Below are 6,741 nucleotides of genomic sequence, written 5' to 3'. Positions count from 1 at the left end.
AAGGGAAAAGAAATTATTTATATTTAAATGTTTACATTCTTGTGGCATTCTTGTGTTAGTTCATAAAAATTGTTCTTTTATTTGGTTGATGTTATGTTCCATACGGATTGTACAAGACTTGGACTTACATACTGAAGGAGACGGAGAGATGAGTTTCGGGTTAACACGGAGGACTTTCCTTCTCAGTTGCCAACAGGTTACAGACAAAAAAGTGGGGGTCGCTAACTAATGCCCCCAGACACGTCCCATTGTACTACGGAAGCCCAACCAGGCCAAAACAGTGCAGTTCAGAACACAACATATTTCCTCCCCCTTTAATGATAATGTCCACATTCTCATACTACTCAACATTAACCTGAACTATGGTTAATAGGGAGTGAGGGTAGACTGCCTCAACATCCCGCCAAACCCAAAGGGCATTATTCTGTCCCTTATTCCCAGGGTTGGCACTAGACTACCTAAAACACTCTGGAGGTTTCCTGTCCCTGGGAGGGTTGCGTCTCGGCTCTGGAACAGGTACCGGTTCTGGCGTCGACTCGAACACCGGAGGGTCTGCAGACTCAGGCGCTTCCGGCTCTGCAGGTGGCGAAGGCACAGCTACTGTGGGCGAGAAAACTGCCCTGGTTGGGTGTCAGTTCATCGGTGGTCACAACAGCTGGGGGTGTCGCGGAACCTGGCAGTAACTGGTTCACGTGTCTCCGCCACGTCTGATTGTCTCGGGTGTGGACATGGTATGAAACAGGCCCTGTTTTCTGGACAACGGTGGCGGAGGTCCACTTTTCTTTGGAGGTGTAGTTGCGGGCTAGGACGGCATCTCCCACGCTAAACTGTCTGTCTTTAGACCTCTTGGCTCGCTGATCAACCTGTTTTTGTTGCTTCTCGTGAACGGATGTTTCAGGTGTGGCTGGGCGCAACAGGTCAAGGCGTGTCCGGAGTCGTCTCTTCATGAGAAGGTAAGCTGGTGAGGTTCCAGTCGTTGTGTGGGGAGTATTGCGATACTTGAGGAGGAAGGTGTCAAGCCGTTGCTTCAGGGGAGACTCACTTTTGGATGCTTTGAGAGCATGTTTCACCGTTGGCACCATTCTCTCCGCTAGTCCGTTGCTGGAGGGGTGGTATGGACTGGAGAGGATGTGCTTAATGCCATTGCTTTGCAGGAAATCTTCCATCTACTTAGACACAAATGAGGGCCCGTTATCCGTGACCACCTGCTCTGGTAGGCCAAATCGACAGAACATCTCCCTGAGTGTCTGAATGGTCTTTTCCGAGGTGATATTTGACATGACCGCCACCTCTGGCCACTTTGAGTGTGCGTCCACGGCCACCAGCAGCATCACTCCCTCGATGGGCCCCGCAAAATCCAAATGTATATGTTGCCAGGGGGATGCTGGTCAGTCCCAGGGGTGTAGCGGTGCGAGACTTGGCGTGTTTCTGATGACTTGGCATGATGAGCATGACTTGACTTTTGACTCGATGTCGTTGTCTAATCCAGGCCACCAGAAGTAGCTGCGGGCTAACTCCTTCATCCTGACGATGCCGCAGTGACCTGAGTGTAGCTCTCTCAGGACCGATTCTCGTAGTTTTTTTGGAATTATGACGCGCATTCCCCAGAGCAAGCATCCAGCAGTCACTGTCAACTCCTTCCCCCCGCAAAAAGTAAGGCTGCAGCTCCGGCGGAGCCCCTGTAACACGTGACATGTCCCCCCTCATGACTCGGTCCAGCACCCTGGAGAGGATGGGGTCCCCCTTTGTTTCCTTCCTGACCTGGCGAGCTGTCACAGGAGCACCCTCGACCACCTCAAAGTAGAAAATAGTCTGTTCTCTGTTCCTGGGCTGCTCAGGAAAGGGAAGCCGTGACAGACTGTCCGCGTTGGCATGAGCCCCCGACTGTCGATACCGGATGTCATAGTCGTGTGCGCTGAGGAGCAACGCCCAGCGCTGCATGCGGCTCGCTGCCAGAGTCGGCACTCCCGTATGTGGACCAAAGATGGATGTCAGGGGACGGTGGTCCGTCAGCAACGTAAATCTCCTTCCGTACAGGTATGTGTGGAATTTCTTTATTCCAAAGATGATGCTCAACGCCTCCTTCTCTATTTGTGGGTAGTTCTTTTCTGCCTTGCTCAATGTCCGAGAAGCAAACGCGATGGGCTTTTCCTCACCAGTCGGTGTGATGTGGGACACAACAGCCCCCACCCCATATGGGGACGCGTCACAGGCAAGTTGCAGCGGCAGGGACTGGTCGAAGTGTGTCAACACCGTCTTGTCTGTCAGAGCTGATTTGGCCGTGTTAAATGCCACCTCACACTCTTTTGACCACGACCAGGCGTTTCCCGCCTTCAGCAGCTCGTGCAAGGGCTGCAACTGCGTAGCCAGATGTGGAATGAACTTGCCGTAATAGTTAAGAAGTCCAAGAAAGGACCTCAGCTGTCCCATGTTCTCCGGAGCAGGGGTGTCGGTGATAGCGGTCACCTTCGAAGGTGCAGTGTGAAGTCCGTCTGCGTCAATGACGTGGCCCAGATACTCTACTGCCGGCTTGAAGAAGTCACACTTGTCCTCGCGAACACGTAGGCCATAGTCTTTGAGTCTCCTCAGCGTGTTGTCCAGGTTCACCAGGTGTTCTTCTTCGTTTTTACCAGTCACCAGGATATCGTTAAGATAACACTGTATGCCAGACAGATCACTCAAGACCTGGTCCATGGCCCTCTGAAACACTGCTGGTGCTGAGGTGATGCCGAACGGCAGGCGACGGTATCTGTAGAGCCCCCTGTGGGTGGTGATGGTAAGGAGCTCCTGTGACTCTGCTTCAACTGACATCTGGAGGTAGGCCTGATTCAGGTCTATTTTACTGAATGTTTTTCCCCCAGCCAACCCGGCGAACAGGTCCTCGATCACTGGGAGGGGGTATTGTTCCACAGTCAGCGCAGGGTTCACTGTCATTTTGAAGTCCCCACACAGGCGGACTGATCCATCTTTCTTGATTACCGGGACCACCGGAGTGGCCCATTCGCTGTGGGGTACTGGTTCCATGACTCCTATGTTGACCAGTCTCTCAATTTCCGCGTCCACTTTCGGCTGTAGTGCGTAGGGGACAGTTCTGGCCTTCATAAAGCGTGGTTTGGTGTCGGGTTTGACTTGTAGTTTGACGGTGATTCCTTTCATGTTCCCCAGCTCGTCGTTAAACACAGCTGCATGTCGCTTCAAAACTGCTGCTAGTCTGGTAGGCGCCGTTGACACCACGTTGACTGCCCTCCAGTCTAGACGCATTACTTCCAGCCACGGCCTGCCCATCAGTGCTGGGTAATCTCCCTTGACCACGTAGAGTGGAAGCGTCGCTTTTTGTCCGTTCAGTTCTACAAGGACGTCTGCTTTGCCAGCCATGGGCACAGTCTCACCCGTGTATGTTTTTAAGATGATTTTTGCTTTGGTCAGTGGCGTATGAGTGAACTTTTTCTTGAACAGTTTCTCTGACATCAACGATACTGCCGCCCCGGTATCTATTTCCATTTTAATCGGCTTTCCCTCCAACTGTGGGGTGACACTGTAGCCCGCTGTGCCTCCTTTTACCGTCAACACCTTTACTGGTACCTCCTCTTCTGAGTTGGATTCACTGCTGCTGGTATGTTCCTGTCTTACCGCATGCAGTTTCTTCTTTGATCTCCATCCATCTGTATTTCTTTTACCCATCTTTTCCTTTTCTCTGTAAGTGTCCTTCGTTGCTTTCTCTCTTTTAGCTCTACAGACTCGCTCAATATGACCTCTTTTGTCGCAGCTTCAGCATCGGAGCTCCTTCGCCCAGCAGTCTGCTGGCTGGTGGTCCCGTTTTCCGCAACGGTAACATGCCTGTGTGTCATCTTTCTGATGAGCAGAGGCAGTGGCTACACTGTGCACTCTCATTGTAGCCCCTAACTGCATAGCTTCCTTGGCAGCCAGCTCCATGGATATAGCAGTGTCTACCGCTGTCTTGAATGAGAGATTCTCTTCTGTGAGCAGGCGCTTCTGTATTGCCTCACTCCGTAGTCCACACACCAGCCGATCACGCAAAGAGTCGTTTAATGCTGCACCAAACTGACAATGCTCTGTCATCTTTCTGAGCACTGCAACGTACTGTGTGATGGATTCACCCTCCTCTTGATTCCTCTTGTGGAATCTGAACCGCTCTGCTATGATTAATGGCTTGGGGCTAAAATGTCCAGTTAGTGTTTTCACAATCTCCTCGTAGGAATAATCACTTGGCTTATGTGGTTGGACCAAGTCCCTCAGCAAACTAAATGTTTTAGTACCAACAACACTGAGGAAGGTTGCCACCACTTTGTCTGATTTAATGTCATTAGCTACGACAAAAAACTCAAACCGTTCGGTGTAAGCACTCCAAGTCTCCACAGTTTCATCAAATGAGCCAAATGCTCCTGTCAGCGGCATTTGCTGCTCCTTTTCTTCCTCCCAATCCGCAAAAAAAACAACAACAAAAAAAACAGCGCCGATATCCCAACACGACGTGCAGAAGCAACGCTAGCTCAGGCTAAGCTAGGTAGCAAACAACCGACTCCCCAGAAAAACACTTCCAGACGCGCAGACTCGCCGACCCTCGTCGCCAGTTAATTGTTATGTCCCATACGGATTGTACAAGACTTGGACTTACATACTGAAGGAGACGGAGAGATGAGTTTCGGGTTAACACGGAGGACTTTACTTCTCAGTTGCCAACAGGTTACAGACAAAAAAGTGGGGTCGCTAACTAATGCCCCCAGACACGTCCCATTGTACTACGGAAGCCCAGCCAGGCCAAAACAGTGCAGTTCAGAACACAACAGTTGAAATCTTGGTCCCGTGTTTTATTGTCCTGGTAAGGTAATTAAAAATAGCGAGTCCTCTCTCTCTCAACTCACGCAGGCTCAATGTGCCCCTCCCCCGCTCCTGCCGCTGATCTGGCTCATGAATGGCAAAGATGAGAAAGAGGAGCAGGAATTGTTAGGGGCTACTTTACAGCATCAGACGGCGAAACTGCTACGTGTTTTATATGTAAAATACAATCTGGAGTATCGCCCACTCCTAGTCGCCGGGACTGAGCTCTTGTGCATTGTTTACTTTCGCTTTGCTCCGTCACGCTGATGATGTCATCAACATGGGACACCCTCAGCGTGGGAAAATTCAGCCACACAGTCCGCCTGCGGGCGATTCGGCTCGGGTCTGCAGGCAGTGGGAAAGGAATTAACTGCAGTTTGTTAGTTTCAGTGGAAAAGGCGTGACGGTGATCTGAAGAAAAATGGAGGAACGTGACCATCTGGAACAAAGGGGCTCGAACGCCAGACAAATGAGCAAACAACAGAGGCGAAATTTTGATGCCAACTTTAAACTGATGGTGATCAGCAGAGTCAACAAACAACTGCCAAGCGGCCAAGATATACAGTATTAGACTGAATTGTTGATGTTCTTGAAGTTGAACAGAACTTGAATTTGATGTTTATAAAGTTATTTACACAATTAATGCAGTTATTGAACCTTTGAGGCTACTCAATTGTTGTTTAATTTAATGCTGCACCAATATTTTTTTTATCAGAAATTACGTGAAATGTTTTCTCTGTCGTGAGGTTTTGAGTTTAGAATAATTGTATGAAAAAAAATTGTTTAATGAGTAACCTTGTTGTCTTCAACATATTTTTATTTTGACGAAATGATATTTGAAAAATATGGGTCTTCTTATAATGAGAGTCATCCTATATTCGGACCAAAACAGTAATTCCACTTGAAGATGAAAGAAAGCCTCTTACCTCCGTGGATGCACTGCTGCTCCTCCACCTCAGTAAGATGGTGGCGCTTCAGGCACGCCTCTCAACAAGGTGTCCAGCATACATTTTCTTTGCTCCTCGCTCTGCATTTTGTGACTTTTTGCTGTTGCATTATTGCGTTGGCCCTTCTGAGCCACCAACATGGACTTCTTCGTACCGACATCCTGTCGATGGAAATGTAATAAAATGTGAAAGTATAGACAATAATTCCATGCTCCACAGCGAGCAACAACAGTAACAAAACTGTCGAACACTCTCCAAACGCCAGTCAACATAAACAAAACTTCAAGATAAGCACTAGAAACCAACAATACAGTGAAAGGAAATCATTAAAAGTTCTGAGAAACTTAAAAAAAAAATGTTGAATGAGTTTCTGGAAACTTGAAGTGCCTTAAATTGCGTTGCGATTTAAATTTAAATGGGTTTTAATAAACTAACTTACCATCCCCGCTCGGTCATGATTTCCATCCATGCTGTTACACGGAAGGGGGCGGGGCATCCATCCAGGTGGTGTTACGGTGTGAGTGGTGCCCGTGTTGTCTGGTGCTTTAGTGTGTTCTATTCCTGCACAGTGGTTCCAGTCGTTTACAATAAACCTCTTTTAGGAATCATCACCAACCGATCACCATCAAAGTTTGAAACTTACAAAGAATGCAAAGCTTATTTGTGTCTCTGACTTTATCATTAAAATTGTTTTCCCCACATTTAACGCATGACAGCAAGTTTCACCAGCAGGGGTTCTGATGCAGGAATACCAAAACTCATTGGATTCGTGTTAAAATTTTAATTCCATTTCTTGAAATTTCACAAACAAATAATTGATAAAGAAAAAAAAACAAAAATCAAAACAAAGAACAGTCTGAACACTTTCTAAATGAGCAATGTTTTCTTTCAAGTGGTGATCTTATCATTTCGGGATTAAGCTAGACTTCCAGTGAGATCTCCAATAGAATCTTTC

At 48.1% G+C, this 6,741-nt stretch overlaps 1 pseudogene; it reads right to left on the bottom strand.

The window, feature by feature from the left end:
• Positions 1-673: 673 nt before the first annotated feature.
• LOC115384505 (uncharacterized protein K02A2.6-like) lies at positions 674-3,156 on the bottom strand (annotated as a pseudogene).
• Positions 3,157-6,741: the final 3,585 nt, after the last annotated feature.

This window comes from Salarias fasciatus, unplaced genomic scaffold (assembly GCF_902148845.1).
Source record: "Salarias fasciatus unplaced genomic scaffold, fSalaFa1.1, whole genome shotgun sequence".
Classification (NCBI taxonomy): Eukaryota; Metazoa; Chordata; class Actinopteri; order Blenniiformes; family Blenniidae; genus Salarias; species Salarias fasciatus.
Note: the sequence above shows the minus strand (reverse complement) of the source record. Positions and strands in the feature narration are given on the sequence as shown.